A 17,085-nucleotide genomic window follows, 5' to 3' on the forward strand; every position below is an offset into this window, starting at 1 on the left:
GACACACGTTTCTATCAGCATGGCGGTATGCCAGGCAGGTGGCTGTTGTAAACAAACCAGCAGCCGAGTACCCAGTTGGGAGTGAGAGAAAAAGTCTGATTCCATACTTCTGAAGAACTTAAAGGAGCGCAAAAATAGATTTAAGAAGTGGACTGCATCGCCAAATTCCACTACTGCTGCATGTTTTGTTGCAACCCAGGAGATAATAAAGCGTGGAAAACCGTTCACAGATGGTGAGTACATGAAGGAGACATTCATCAACATATCAAAACACCTATTTGTAGACTTCAAAAACAAAACCAAGACAATAAAGAAAATCAAAGACATGACCAGATAAGGGGCATGTTATGCACGTTCTAATTTGTCGTTCTTCGAAACCTCAAAATAAAAACGACATCAAAAATCGGATTTCTTTATTGCATTTCTATAATTTCATAAAAGCAATGACACAATTCATTAGTATTGTAATGAAGTTAAACTTGAGGTGGCATCATACAACAGAGTAGTCACGTGGTGCGTTGGATGCACTGCAGGGAAAATAAACATTAAATCATGAAGGCTCATTATGTATTTTTAGCCGACTTGATCATTTTGATAGTAGGTTAATACAGCTAATAGGGCTGCAGCTGATTGTGTATCATATTGCCTCTGCAAAGCCCTTTGAGACAACGTTGTTGTGATCCAGGGCTATACAAATAAAATTGAATTGAATTGATTATTTCAGAAGTCGATTAATCGATGAACTAGTTAGTTCGAACTGAATAGTTAATAGTTAGAATAGTTACTTAGTAGAATAATCGATTAATCGGATAAGGAACATAAAAAATACCTGACTTGAGCCTCAAACATTATTAAAAAAAATTAAATAAATGAGGATATATGAACAACAAAAGAACAATTGGCTAACTTACATAGCAAATGTCTGTTAGCTTAAATGCTATAAAATGCCAACTTATATATTTTTTTACAATGCTCTTAACAAATAGTTCAAACACATATTCTCACAAAAAAGCGGCTAAATATACCTTTAAACTAAATTACAAATGCTTTAAAAAAATATTAGATCAAACAAAAACTTAGCTTATGTTGGTCTTAACAGGGCGCAGCTGGATTCAGCCATGTGACATGAGGCAGACGAGAGTGCAGTGTATCCACCCAAATCAATAAAAGTAAATGCAAACACTTTCAAAACAAACCATTTCAACGCCACTTGAATTAAATACTCAAAGCAGCAAAATTTAATTCGAATATTTTTTTCTAATCGAATACTCAAGTTAATCGAATAATCGTTTCAGCACTAATAGCTAATACAGATGCATGCAGCATGCGTTGCCTTCATTATTAGGCTTATTTAAGCTTTTAATTTTTTGCTCCTCCAGACATTTTTTTTTTTTTTGGTCCAATATGGCTCTTTCAACATTTTGGGTTACCGACCCCTGATCTAGTCAGATTAATATGTAAATTGAGTAGATTAAATTATCCTAATTTGCCTAACAAAAGTCTGCTAGCTTAGATGCTACGAATGCTAACGTATCACAATTCTCATCGCAAATCGCTCACACGTACTGTAACTCCACAAACTGTTGCTCTGAACTTAATTACAAATGCGCACACAAATATATATTAGTTGAAACAACTTTACAGCCTTGTGTCAATGGAGAAATTTGATTTGATATATATGTGAGTTGAATTAAGAGTTTAGTATTGAGTACTAATTCCATGATACCTGAATTTATGTTAAACAAATATACACAAAGCATTGCAAGAATACATTAGTTCGTAAAAATAGTATTAATAAAAGAATGCTAAATGCAGTAAATGTAGTTGGAAAATACATCTAAAATTTATCAAATTCTAAAATAAAATAAAACAAATAGATTTTAAAAATGACAAACAAAAGTAATTATTGAAAATAATTTGAAAAACTTTTTTCTAATTGATAAAAAGAAAAAAAATATTTATGAACGAGTAAAGGTAGTCCCCGGGTTACGGCATACTCGATTTACGCGATTTTGACTTTACGACACCGAGTCTCGTCCGCCACTTTGCCTCCTGTCGTTTTTTTTTTTTTTTTTTTCGCATAACCAGTACCTTTTTGTACCTTATAGTATCGTATTTTTAACTTTACATTATTAATATGACATGTTCTGTCCTCACTAAATGTGAAGTAGTTCAGCTTTACAGACAGGAAACAAGGCAGTTGTGCTTTTTGAAGCTTTGGACTTCCAATTTGTAAAGCTGTAACGCACACATGTACACATGTTCAAACTGACACGCATTTTAACAATAAAACACTTGACAAAACACAATTGGTGTTCAAACGTCCATCTAGTCTGATCAATATGTAAATGTATTAGATTAGATTAGCCTAATTTGCTTAACAAACGTCTGCTAGCTTAAATGCTACGGATGCTAACATATTTACAATTCTCATAGCCAATCACTCACACGTAACTCCACAAACTGTAGCTGTACACTTAATAACAATTGCATACACAAACATATATTAGCTGAAAAAAACTTACAGCCTTATGTGGGCCAAACCAGAGCTCAGCTATCCTTTATCCATGTCAGATGTCTGAGTCTGCTAAATCCTACAAGGCGACAATCCAGCCAGACCCAACGCTGCCACCAGACGGCAGTGTATCATCCATCAAGAAACAAAATTAGAGATGTCCCGATCGATCGGGAAACGTCATTTTCAAAGTATCGGAATCGGCAAAAAAAAATATCGGCCATGCCTTTTTAAAAAAAAAAAAAAAAATATATATATATATATATATATATATATATATATATATATATATAATTTATTTATTTATTTTTTTTAATTAAATCGTTTTCTAATTGTATTTAACGTTACAGACATAATATGTTACACTCATCCAGAGTCTTTAGTTTAGGCTTAAGGTTGGATTATCAAATTTATCCCGATAACGGCGGTAATAAGTTTTTTTAAGAATGTATCACGTTAAAATATTTAACACAATTAATGCATGCGTTGCACGACCCATTCACGCATTGTTGCGGTCAATCTGTAACGGCGCCATTTTACCTATATAGAGAGATAAAAGGCAGCGTATAATGAGTAGCATGAATTTTGGCAGCCTTTGGAGGCTTATTTTAATTGGCTAAAGCCTTTCAATCCCTCTCCCTACAATCAGAAATATCATGGGAAGCAATGTGAGGAAGCAAGGTAGCAATTGATCTTTTTCTTAACACCTTATTTTATTTCCTAACGCAGAGAAGATATATCAATTGGTAGCACTACGCACAGTCATGGTTCCACTTCCCATCATGCATTGGGGCATGGCTACAGTATCATTTACTGAAAGCTCAACAAATACACTAGACGGCAATATTTAGTCACAATATGCAAAGTCACATTTATCCTTTAAGAATTACAAGTCTTTCTATCTGTGGATCCCTCTCACAGAAAGAATGTTAATAATGTAAATGCCATCTTGAGGATTTATTGTCATAATAAACAAATACAGTACTTATGTACTGTGTGTTGAATGTATATATTCGTCCGAGTTTTATTCATTTTTTTCTTAATGCATTGCCAAAATGTATATGATCGGGAAAAATTGTCGGGAATGGTTGGAATTGAATCGGGAGCAAAAAAAAGCAATCGGATCGGGAAATATCGGAATCGGCAGATACTCAAACTAAAACAATCGGGATGGGATCGGGAGCAAAAAAACATGATCGGAACAACCCTAAACAAAATACAATAACTTTGAACTTTTGGATGGTTATTTTGGGGTATTTGAAGGGTTACATCCGACTTACGCCGAAATTCAGGCAGTGTAGGAACTGAACTCATTCGTAACCCGGGGACTACTGGTACCCCAAAACAACAGCAAGTGACTCATAAATGCTCCAAAATGAACAGGAAACGGGCCACAATCAACAGGAAGTGACGCATAAATACCCCAAATCCAACAGGAAGTGACCGAAATAAAAATGAAGGCATTCAGAAATGACCTAATATCAAAAGGATGTGACCTGTACTTTTCCCAAAACCGACAGGACGTGATGTGGAATTGAACCTAAATCTGGAAGTGACTTCAAAACAACAGGAAGCGACCAAAAATAAACAGGAAGTAATCTGTAACCGGCCCAAAATCAGCCAAATCTCCACTCAATTTCTTCAGAAATTGCTATTTGTGGTTATTTTGGTTTTCAATCGACATTTTAATTACTAATAAATGTATTTATCTATGCCTTTCATGCACGAATTATGATTTTTTTTTTTTTTTAACTCTTACAGTGCACTCATTCAACTCATTGGCTGCTTTTGACAGCACATTGTTTGTTCATTCGCCCCTCACAGTTAGAATAAATTTGACGTCTAGCGCCGTCAATGACACTGAAACATGAGCATTCACAGCCAGTCTTACTTATTGAAATGAACTGGTCATTAATGAGTTAAATACTAAAATACATCAACTTTATAGCATTACCTTGGGTCGTAAATAGTGTGTATTTCTGTTTTTTATTCATTTTAAATGTATTAATTTGGTTTTTATTAACATAGTATTTACCATTTATGTATAATATAAAACAAACAGTAATGATTAATAATTTTAAAAATATATAATGATATTGAATAGTCACTTGCCCTGTAAAGGATTTAAGGTCTTAAGTGTCAACTATAGTGATCACTGTCTCTGAAAGGGTTAATTAATACAAAAAATATAATAATAATTTGTAATTAAAGAAAAAAGTGGCATAAAAATAATCCATACTCTTAAAGTTGAGTTTGTTAAATTGCAAAAATAGTCACTCGCCAAATAGATAAAAACAAATACAATACTACTACCATAAAAGCAAACCACAATGACGTCTAATAGAAAAGTACCCCCCTTAAATTTACTGCAATAGAGAGCAAAAAGTCAACACTGCAGACCCCGCAATGTTAAGGCTATTACAAAATGGACGAAACGGACAACTCACCGTCTAAAAGAATAGAGAAACAAAAGCGCTGCTCGGCTTTAGCCCATCTCGCTGCTTACTGTGACAAAACACGGCTGCTGCGTGGATGAGGGAAGGACAACAGAGCGAGAAGGAGGGAGGAGAGAGAGAGAGAAAGGCGGGTGAGCGAGTGGGTGGGGAAGCCAGCACCTGCTCCACTCGTGCTCCCTGGGGGGAACGAGGGATGGAGAGAGGAGGGAAGATGTGACCCCCACCCCACCCTCCAGTCCTGCTCCCCTTTACACATGCATGCACACATACTGCTGATAGCTCACACAGGCCAGTAGGACACTGGAGACATGACGCTCATGACCACACATCGAAGATGTAGAGTAATGAACAGCAAGAAGAGGAAGAATGAAACAGATTTTGTGCTTTTGACTTACCGACCAACAATGTTGTTAATCTTACTTCAAAAAAAGTAATTATTAACAGTTACAAATTACTTCTTCCAAAAGGTAATTTAGTAAATCAGTTACCTCATTGTAAGAGTAATTAATTACTCAACAAACTAACTGGTCAACAGGATCATTATAAGTCTACTTGAGAGGTTGCTGATGACATAACCATTTGATTCAGGTGTGTTAGGGGAGAGAGACGTGGAAAACAGGACAGGAAAAGTGGCACCGAGGTCCGGATTTAGTGAACCCTGTTCTACACGCATACCTGTCAAAAAAAACATTGTAACCTTTGCTATGTTTGGAAGTTATTTAATGTTTTTAATCAAACGTTAAAGTTGTTAAAATTGCTCCCGTTTTTTCATTAGTTCCCTTCTGTCTATTTTTAACATGTGAAAGTTTTAAATACCTGCGGCATGAAGCAATTATCAGAGAATCCCAAAATTTGAAAAATAAGCTCCTAATGAAACCTTTTTTTCAAATTTGTAAAAAGAAAAGTCAAAATGAATATGTGTAATAAGCGCTCTAATATCTGTAACCCTAGCTAAATCCTGTGTTTTTTTTTCATGGAACCTGCAGATGCATGTGTTGACTTGCACCCATCATTTTTTTTCTTAAAAAGAAATGTCAAAATTCTGAACTAGTCTCAAAGTCATGAAATTTTAGGTGAATGAAATGTGATACATTTGGCAATAAAGGGTTAAAACTAGGGTTGTTCCGATCATGTTTTTTTGCTCCTGATCCGATCGTTTTAGTTCGAGTATCTGCCGATCCCGATATTTCCCGATCCGATTGCTTTTTTTTTTGCTCCCGATTAAATTCCAATCATTCCCGATAATTTTTCCCGATCATATACATTTTGGCAATGCATTAAGAAAAAAATGAATAAAACTCAGACGAATATATACATTCAACATACAGTACATAAGTACTGTATTTGTTTATTATGACAATAAATCCTCAAGATGGCATTTACATTATTAACATTCTTTCTGTGAGAGGGATCCACGGATAGAAAGACTTGTAATTCTTAAAGGACAAATGTGACTTTGTATTTTGTGACTAAATATTGCCATCTAGTGTATTTGTTGAGCTTTCAGTAAATGATACTGTAGCCATTTAACTGTTCTGCCCACATGCACGATGGGAAGTGCAGCCATGACTGTGCGTAGAGGTACCAATTGATATATCTTCTCTGCGTTGGGCCACATAACTTTTCCCTTCTCTGATGAGGGGCCGGGTCAGTTTGTAACAGAAAAAGTGTGACGATTGCAGGAGTGCCTAAATGTAAAAATTTATTGTTTTTCAGAAAGCCACAATCAAATAACCTTTTCTGGATTCTTCACGGAACAAAAGTAAATAAAATAAAAATAATTATAATATAAATAAATATAATTATAGAATATAATACAATATAATATAATAATAATACTATTATTTAAATAGATAATAACCAAATAACCCTCTCTGGGTTTGTCACAGAAAAAAGCCAGGAAATAAATAACACTATTGAGAAAAAAAAAATGTTCAGGAGGCCGGACCAAATATGGAGGGTGGCCGGACCCCTGCCCTAAAGGGACATTGACAGAAATGAAATAAATTTAAGCAATATGGTGCGCATCAGAAAAAATCTGGTAAACATTAATAACTTATGTAGCATTTAAGCTAGCGAACGTTTGCTATGCAAGTTAGCCAATTGTTGCATTGTTGCAAGTGGCTAGCTTACATAGCAAAAGTCCACTATTTTAATTTGCATAACAAAAGTCCGCTAGGTTAAATGCTATATAATGCTAATGTTTACAACAATTGTGGTTGTATGTCTCATTGTGCCCTGCGTTTGGCTGGCAACAAACTCAGGGTGTACCCCGCCTACTGGCCGTAGTTAGCTGGGATAGGCTACAGCACCTCCGCGACCCTCATGAGGAAAAACTTTTTCCGAAAAAGCGTCATGGAAAAAGAATGAATGAATGTTCAAGAAGCTTAATTGTATGTATATACTTAAGGTGATGAGCAGTGTTGTTAATTTTACTTTAAAAAAGTAATTAATTACAGCTACAAATTACTTCTCCCAAAAAGTAATTGCATTAGTAACTCAGTTACCTGAATGTAAGAGTAATTAGTTACTTGTCAAAGTAACTAGTGATAATTTTCATGTTTTTTTTATCTCAAAAAAAAAAAAAAAAAAAAAAAAAAAACAGGTCACACAATGTGAAGTTTGAAGGGTTTTGGGGACAATTGGCCCTAGCCCGATTCTTTACGCTCCACTTAACTAGACACAAGGGTATTGCGATAACTAGATAGTAACCTTTGCTATGTGTGGAAGTCATTTAAAGTTGTGAATCAACCGTTAAAGTTGCTCCCGTTATTGCATTAGTTCCCTTTTGTCTACTTTCAACATGTGTAAGTTTTAAAACTGTTTGTATTTGTCTGTTTTACCCTGAAGACCCCCGTTTACAGACGTCGCACAACCGCTTTTGTTTTAACCCAGCCATAAAAAGAAGGCAAGTAATTATAGTGCTTATTCAATATGTCTGTCATTTTTAGCTTACAATCATTAGTTGATGTCAAATATTTCGTTTTAAAAAAAAAAACGACTTTACAAAAGTATTCACTCGCATATTTTGAACTTTTAAACAAAAGTCCGACTGTGGCCATTCACAGCTGTCTTGACACTCGGTGAGACATGCTACACAGAGTTTTTGGATTGAAACAAGGTAAGTACGAGATATCTCGTTGAAACCATGGTGTCTTTAATTAGGCTCTCATCTTGAGTTAGGGTTTAGGGGTTTACATTTCTTTTTAAATGCCCTACAGTTCAAAATATTTCTTCCCCCAGAAAATTAAGATTTTAAGCTTTCCAATGATGTATCACACATGCTTAGGGGACAATTTTGAAATTTGGCCAAATTGGGGGTTGAAATTTGGCCAAATTGGGGGTCTCAGAGCAGAACTTCAAGTCACCCGAGTGTTTTTTTCCATATATATTTTTTTCATTTGTTTGCACTATTGGTCTACTGCAGGGGTCCCCAACAATAATTTACAGAAAAATATGGCATATTTTATAGATGGTTTGAATTGCGATTAATTACGATTAATTAATTTCTAAGCTGTAATTAACTCGATTAAAATTTTTAATCGTTTGACAGCCCTAAATATAATATAATAACACTATTAATTAAATAGATAATAACCAAATAACCCTCTCTTCACAGAAAAAAGCCAGAAAATAAATAACACTATTGAAAAAAAATAAATAAATAAAATAAAAATAAAAACGCTCTCTGGTATTGTTCAGGGGGCCGGACCAAATGTGGAGACGGGCCGTAGTTTGGGGACCCCTGGTCCACTGTTTAAAACCTGTTTTGACCATAGTTTGTGTAAAGGCCAAAAATGCCTATGACCGTACCTGCTGTTTTTGTTGAATTGTCAAATATAAAACTTCTATCTTCAAAACGGTTCGTCGAGCATGTTTGGTTGTCAATGGGACATCTATATTACAAATTTTGACAAAAGATTTTGGGAATTTTTTTTGTCTTTTTGTTGATTATAATTGGTCAGTGAAGAAAACAACAGTTTTGACGTGAAGGTTATAGTGTCCTGAAAAAGGGACCTAGCCAGGCCACTGAGAACATTTTTTTTCTTTGAAATATAAAGGTAACATCAAAGGCATGCAAATTCAGACAAAATAGGCTCAGGTGTTAAAGGGTTAATCACTAAAAAGTATTCACTTGCCATATAAAAGATTAATTCACTTGATCACAATACCATTATTCTGTTGTATGACTAAACAAGCTAAATTGAACTTCTGCCACCTAGTGGCAAAGCTTATAATTCTCCTCCCTTTCAATCCAGGTTGCTTATTTTACATCACCCCCCCCCCCCAAACATTTGTCAGCTACTTTTCCCAATTTTGCACCTCATCCTACCGCCTCTCCAACCGCCAGCCGCGTCTTTCGTTCCTAATTACCCGACACAAAAGCTCCGAGACCAACGCGCGCTTGAAGGAGGCGGCAAAACAAGAGCGAGGCTCTCCTAAGCCCCGCCGATTGTCTTCAAACCCACGCAGTGAAAAAAAGGGGGAGTATTGGCGTAGCCTGACATGATTTATGGTCTGTCTGCGCGCAAGCAGACTCTCTGAGGTGGGTGGTGTCTCACCTCCATCCTCTGTGACCTATGCTTTGCGCGTGCGGACAGAATTAGAGTGAGTGATAGATAGTCAACGTTCACCAGGGCTTGCACATTTCCTGCAGGTGCACGAGAGACTGATGGAACACGCTCTGTCGGTGTCAGAGCGCACAGTGGCGTGTATTGTCAGGGTGGGTAACACTGTGCTCCCCCAGCCCCCCTCGCTCCATGTAAAAGAGGCCAAGCACAGAGGCTATTATGAAGTGTGGCAGTAATAGCTGCAGGATTCTTTACTGCCTCTGGAGGCCCGGTCATTAGCCTATTCCTCCCTTATAAAGCCTTCTATCCATCATGCACGCGAGCATGCGCACGGCGATCACACACCCGTGTCAGGTGAGGTTGAGCGTACAATTCGGTTGATAAAATAAAACCACACACGGCTCGCGATTATGCAAATGTATTCGTCCCTTCCCCCGACCAATGAAAATGAGACGCTTGTTTGCAGCGGCGGTCAGGTGGGAGATCACAAACAGGGCCGGGCGTTTAACCCGACATTTACATGCACGTGACAGATCGGCGGCCAAAAGGGGAGACTCGGGTTTCCGAGAAAAACTGTTCAAAGATATGTTTGTTTGCTCCGCCAGTAGGTGAAACCTATGGTAGGGGGACGTTATGTATTGGTTTCGGTATGTCTGTTTGTTTGCTTGTGATCAAGATAACTCAAGAATAAATAAAGGGATTACAGCAATGGCGGAATAAATGTGAAGAGGTCACAGGTGAGGGGCCGTTTACATGGTGACTCTCCTAGAATACGAAAAATTTCAAATTTGCATTTGCGTCTCCATTCGAACAATGTCGTAATTCCACATGAAAGCGATGTAGTATTCATGCCAGGCAGTGCAGATTTACAGGGCGACAGAGAATGATGCACTTTGACCCCACCAAGCTCCCTCAGCCCGGAAAAAAATATGCCCGTCCACTCGAAGCAATGGCATTTTTTTTTTTGTTCAAAAACGCACAAAAATGGAATCATTCAACATATTTAATTTAAAAATATTATGAAAACAGTAAATTAAAGCCGACATTCCGCCGTATTTACTGTTTTTAATGTTTAGTAGCACTGCTGCGCACGCCCAATGTGACGTGTACGAGTGCTGACGTTATCGGCGCGATCTCGCGCCGAGGGGGCCTTTGATATGCATGCCGAGGAAGCCCCCCTCAATCCCCCGCAATCGGATTCTTCCACTTTGGAGGCAGGATTCAGAATTTTTCGTCTTTGCCTTCCGTCTTCGACAACACCATATGCACGCGAGGCGAGTCCGCTACTCACTCATTGCGTCTTTGTGTCACAGAGTCGCCATGTAAACTGCCCCTGAAATGAGCATAAACGTGACCACCTGAGTAGATCGTCAGACTGGGGGTTGCTAGTGGACAATTATTCGCAGGCCCCTGAGCTCCTGGCTGACAGATATTTTAACACTTAAAGTGGAAGAATTTTTTACATTAGGCTCAATCTTCGAGAATGCGAAAAATTTCAAATTTGCATTTGCGTCTCCATTCGAACAATGTCGCAATTCCGCATGAAAACGATGTAGTATTCATGCCAGGTCCTACGGGGCAGTGCAGATTTACAGGGCGACAGAGAATGATGCACTTTGACCCCACCAAGGTCCCTCAGCCCAGAAAAAAATATGCCCGCCCACTCGAAGCAATGGGAGTTTTCTTATGTTCAAAAAGGCACAAAAATGGGAACATTCAACATATTTAATTTAAAAATATAATTAAAACTAGGGTTGTTCCGATCATGTTTTTTGCTCCCGATCCGATCCCGATCGTTTTAGTTTGAGTATCTACCGATCCCGATATTTCTCGATCCAATTGCTTTTTTTTGCTCCCGATTCAATTCCAATCATTTCCGATAATTTTTCCTGATCATATACATTTTGGCAATGCATTAAGAAAAAAATGAATAAAACTCGGACGAATATATACATTCAACATACAGTACATAGGTACTGCATTTGTTTATAATGACAATAAATCCTCAAGATGGCATTTACATTATTAACATTCTTTCTGTGAGAGGGATCCATGTATGGAAAGACTTGTGACTTTGTATATTGTGACTAAATATTGCCATCTAATGTATTTGTTGAGCTTTCAGTAAATGATACTGATTCAATCCAAATGCATGATGGGAAGTGGACCCATGACTGTGCGTAGTGCTACTAATGGATCTATCTTTTCTGCATTGGGAAACAACATAAGGCGTTAAGAAAAAGATCAATTGCTACCTTGCTTCCCCACATTGCTTCCCATGATATTTCTAATCGTGTGGTGAGGGATTGAATGGCTTGAGCCTGTTAAAAAAAGGTTCCAAAGGCTGCAAAAATTCACCCTATTCATTTTACGCTGCCTTTTATCTCTCTAAAGAGGTAAAACGGCGTCATTACAGATTGAGCATGACAATGCGTGAGTGGGTCGTGCAACACATTACGTTAATTGCAATAAATATATAACGTGATACATTTTTTAAAATTAATTAGCTAGGATAGGCTCCAGCACCTCCGCGACCCTCGTGAGGAAAAGCGGCATGGAAAATGAATGAATGAATAATTACCGCCGTTATCGGAACCTTAAGCCTAAAGACTCTGGATGAGTGTAACATTTTATGTCTGTAACGTTAAATACATTTAGAAAACGATTTAATCAAAAAAAAAATATATATTTAAAAAAGGCATGGCCGATATTTTTTTGCCGATTCCGATACTTTGAAAATGACGTGATCGGACCCGATCGATCGGCATCTCTAATTAAAACAGTAAATTAAGCCAACATTCCGCCATATTTGCTGTTTTTAATGTTTAATAGCACCGCTGCGCACGCCCAATGTGACGTGTATGAGTGCTGACGTTATTGGCGCGGTTTCGTGCCGCGGGAGCCTTTGATATGCATGCCGAGGAAGCCCCTCTCAATCCCCCGCAATCGGATTCTTCCACTTGGGAGGCAGGATTCAGAATTTTTCGTCTTCGCCAACACCATATGCACGCGAGACGAGTCCGCTACTCAGTCATTGCATCTTTGTGTCGCAGTCGCCATGTAAACTGCCTCTGAAATGAGCATAAATGTGACCCCTTGAGTGGATCGTCAGATTGGGGGTTGCTAGTGGACAATTATTCGCGGGCCCCTGAGCTCCTGGCTGACAGAGATATTTTAACACTTAAAGTGGAAAAATTTTTTACATTAGGCTCAATCTTCGAGATATCGGGGGTTTAATTAGTCGGTGGAGTCGATTTCAACAAATTCCTTGCAGATTATTTCAGGGCTACGCAGTGGCAAAGCTAGCGCAGCTCTGCAGCCTGTTCCCTGCATAGCTGCTGGATTACAAATGTTGCTGTTTATCCTACAATTATCGACATGCAATGGTAAGTTTTAATAACTTCAGCCTGAAAACATAACCAACACTATTGATTGCATGGGTCATCGGTGATTATCATGCTTGCCTATGTTGTTTTTTATAGGCATGCTAGGACGGGCCCATTGACTCACACTAGCTTAGCCTTTCCGGAGCCCTGAAACTAATAGATAAATAACTAGCTGTATGGAATTTGTTGAAATCAACTCCACCAACTAATTAAACCCCCTCTAACTCGAAGATTAAGCCTAATGTAAAAAAAAAATTCTGAACTTCCCCTTTAATCCACGCATTAATCATCTATCTATGATGAAACTCCTGGCTATTATGGACAATGCCAGTCACCCTCTACACTCTGTCATCAGTGCACAGAGGAGCACGTTCAGCAACAGGTTGCTCCTCCCCAGGTGCAGAACCAATAGGCTGAGAGACTTCTTTGTCCCACGAGCGATCAAGCTCCACAACTCTACTCTAGGTGGGAGGAGGAGGGATTGTAATGCACTATTAGCACTTTAGCACCTCTGCTGCCATTTTTTTTTTTCTTTAGAACTTTGTTTTTATTTAACACACAAAACAGAACACAACACAAGCCAACAACGTCATCAGTATGACACAGAATGCATACATACATCGGGACAAACAATCAAATTTCTGCTGCCATTTTTAACCTGGGTTCGCCCTCTATTGTCTGCCTGGTGTGTATTATTTCTATTATTTCCTTTATTGTATTTCTCAAGTAATAGCGTTTTGTATTGAATTGTATTTATTTCATTTTTAATTTTAATTTTATTTTCTTTAAATCCCTTTTTACTCGAGCACATTTTTGCTATCTTGCACTTTATACTTTTATGTTGCTGCTGTTGTGTTATGGGCACTAGAAAACTAATTTCACTTTTTCACTTTATTTAATAAACTGTAATGAATTGAATTGAATTGTCAAGTTTTCGTCTGCCATGATTTGTGTGTATCCGTTGGCCGAAACAGCCTGATAACACAGATTTATGTTCGCCTGCCCCTCTGCTTATGGATGCGTTGTTAACGTAAGCGCGGTGGCACTCTGAAAATAGAGCAAGACTCTATTTTGGGTCCCGCCTCTCAGTGTAAATTCATTCAAATTTGCCTTTCCACCCAAAACTGCCGTCCACTCCTCACTTTCGCTGAGAAGTCCATTTCCACATACACAATGAATGGGTTGCTGCTGCTAGTTTGAAACGGCCTTTAAGAGCCCTTTTACATTAGACCAAGAGGACTTGTTGAAAAGGTTCAGTATTCACACTGCGCCAACCGAATTTTCCGAGTTGCATCACTCATTGATAGGATGATTTTAGATGAGGAAGTACCTAACTCCTGGGGGAAGAACCCCTCTCAAAGTGTAATGTAGCATAGAAGCACTCGGCTCCGGTTGCATTCACAAGCGAACCAGGGTGCGCTTAAAGTGGACCGAGACACACGATTTTTGAGGGGACCAAAGTTTGCTTGTTTGGTCCGAACTAGAGTTCGGATGTGCGTTCACATTAACAAAATGAAGCCGACTATCTGAGAGAAAGAACTCAATCAACCACACCCACTTTACGCCTGCAAACTGTATTTTTATCGATCTATTTTTTAATTTATTTAGTTTTAAATGTTTCTTTTAATTTTTATTCAATCATTGTTTTCTTTATTTATTCAAACATTTTCTGTTATTAAAAAAAAAAAAAGATTAATAATAAATTAAATAAGCATATTATTACTATTATTGTATTGTGTTACTTCTCAGTAAATTATTATATTATTGTATTATAGAAATTATTTTTTAAAATTTAAATTTAGTTTTAAATGTTTCTTTTAATTTTTATTTATTCGTTGTTTTCTTTATTTAAACATTTTCTGTTATTTAAAAAAATATTAAATTAATAATTATATAAGCAAATTATTACTATTATTGTATTATGTTACTTATAATTATTATAATATTGTATTATTACAGAAATAGTAAACATTGTATTTATTTAGAGAATCGATGAATGTTGAAATTAGTCAAGTAAAAAAAATAAACACTGAAGTAAGGGAAGTTGAAATATATACATAACAATCAAAATAAATTAAAACTGAAATTAATGGATAAAAGTTTAAATTGAAAAAATATATATCTTGAAATAACAGAAAAAACCTAAGCAAGTGACAGCTCCTAAATCCAAAAACTTGTTAGTTAGGGCACTGTAAGTCAAAGTGCCACGGTACTACTTAAGTTGGCATTCCTTTTTCTTCTGGTGCATACATAGAAAGTATGTGTGTCACTGTTGTAGCGGCACACGATGCGTAACACACACACACACAGTGCTGTAAAGATAAGCACTAATCCTGTTTATTACCGGCACCCTCCCTCTCCGCACTTTCCTTTTTGCATCTTATCTCTCGCTCATTTTCTCCCTCTCTTATGATCCGCCACCCTCGCGCAAACAACACACACACACACACTGTGTCAGTGTACTCCCGTGATGTTTGTTGGCTGGCGGGAGGGCTGATTTGAGGAAGCAGGGAGGGGAGTGTGGATGTGTGTTGCACTTTTCCTGCCTCCACTCCCAGCACGTCCTAGAGAGAGAATTACCTTCCCTTTGTCTGTGTGAAAAGGCCGCTGCCTTTACCATCTGTGCAGCACGCGTGTTTGTATGTCTGCTAATCTAGAGTGGCGTTAAAATGATATGACACCCTTTAGTGGCAATGTTTGTCTTCTACTCTGTTTTTTAAATATATTTTTCAAATTATTTATGAATAAACTCTCATCTCATGAACTCCCACTTTAAGGTTTGCATTCTAAAGTTATATTTGAGTGTGCTTTTGTAAGCAGATACGTCATAAAGAATGAGAAAACAACTAAAATGTACACCAAAGATGTCAATCTGTGAGCAGTTTTACACTATGCACTGATGTTTACTATAGCGTACCCAAACTGTCCTTACAGTTCAAATCTGTAACGTATGACAACAGGTAGTCCCCGGTTTACGAACGAGTCCCGTTTCTGGGCTTCCGATGTAACCCGGATATCAGCATAAAAGGTAATGAACCCTTTAAATACCTCAAAACACCCTGTAAATAAAAAAAAAAAAAACTATCTAAAATCATGTATTATACATAATTGTACTGTCCTTGCCAAGACGTTGGAGCTAAGTCCTAGCGAGACAGTGAGCTAAGCTCCGAAATGGCAATGTCAGACGTCCGTGTGGTTTGCAGACTTTCAGCTGCTCATGACATCAACACTTGCAGAATGAAACAAAAAAAAAAAAATGAAATTAAATTAAATTAGTCTCATCTTCAACAACAGCAATTCAAACTTGTGTTTACAAGTACCGTATTTTTCGGACTATAAGTCGCACCTGAGTATAAGTCGCACCAGCCATAAAATGCCCAACGAAGAGTGAAAAAACATATATAAGTCGCACCGGACTAAAGTCGCATTTTTGGGGGAAATTTACTTGATAAAATTCAACACATAGAACAGATATGTCATCTTGAAAGCCAATTTAAAATAAAAATACAATAGAGAACAACATGCTGAATAAGTGTACACTATGATAATGTCACACGATGCATGAACAACGACACGCGAACGTGGCCGATAACGTAACATACAGTAGCTATTAAGAGTTATTTGGATAACTATAGCATAAAGAACATGCTAACAAGTTTACCAAACCATCAGTGTCACTACAAAATGTGTTATTAATTACACACATAAGTCACTCCAGAGTAGAAGTCGCACCCCCAGCCAAACTATGAAAAAAACTGCGATTTATAGTCCGAAAAATTAGGGCTGTCAAACGGTTAAAAATTTTAATCGAGTTATTTACAGCTTAAAAATGAATTAATCGTAATTAATCGCAATTCAAATCTCTAAAATATGCCATATTTTTCCTGTAAATTATTGTTGGAATGGAAAGATAAGACACATGAAAGACATAAATATTCAACATACTGTACATAAATACTGTATTTGTTTATTATAACAATAAATCCACAAGATGGCATTAACATTATTAACATTCTTTCTGTTAAAGGGATCCACGGATAGAAAGACTTGTAGTTCTTAAAAGATAAATTTGAGTACAAGTAATAGTAATTTTATATTAAAACTAGAGATGTCCCAATCGATCGGCATCGATCGGCATCGATCGATCGGGTCCGATC

At 37.2% G+C, this 17,085-nt stretch overlaps 1 protein-coding gene across 3 annotated transcripts in view; it reads right to left on the minus strand.

Annotated features, from left to right (window-relative positions):
• LOC130916136 (genetic suppressor element 1-like) overlaps window positions 1-17,085 on the minus strand; it is a 120,113-nt gene that overhangs the window by 69,458 nt on the left and 33,570 nt on the right. Inside the window, exon 1 of one of the 3 annotated variants that reach the window (XM_057836604.1) lies at window positions 4,963-5,141. The exons of 1 other annotated variant lie outside the window; for it this stretch is intronic. The gene's annotated coding sequence lies outside the window, so the exon portion shown is untranslated. Of the gene's footprint in view, window positions 1-2,525; window positions 2,704-4,962; window positions 5,142-17,085 lie in introns of those variants that run through there. One more of the 3 variants, XM_057836605.1, reaches the window with a different exon arrangement.

Source organism: Corythoichthys intestinalis, chromosome 5, assembly GCF_030265065.1.
Source record: "Corythoichthys intestinalis isolate RoL2023-P3 chromosome 5, ASM3026506v1, whole genome shotgun sequence".
Lineage (NCBI taxonomy): Eukaryota > Metazoa > Chordata > Actinopteri > Syngnathiformes > Syngnathidae > Corythoichthys > Corythoichthys intestinalis.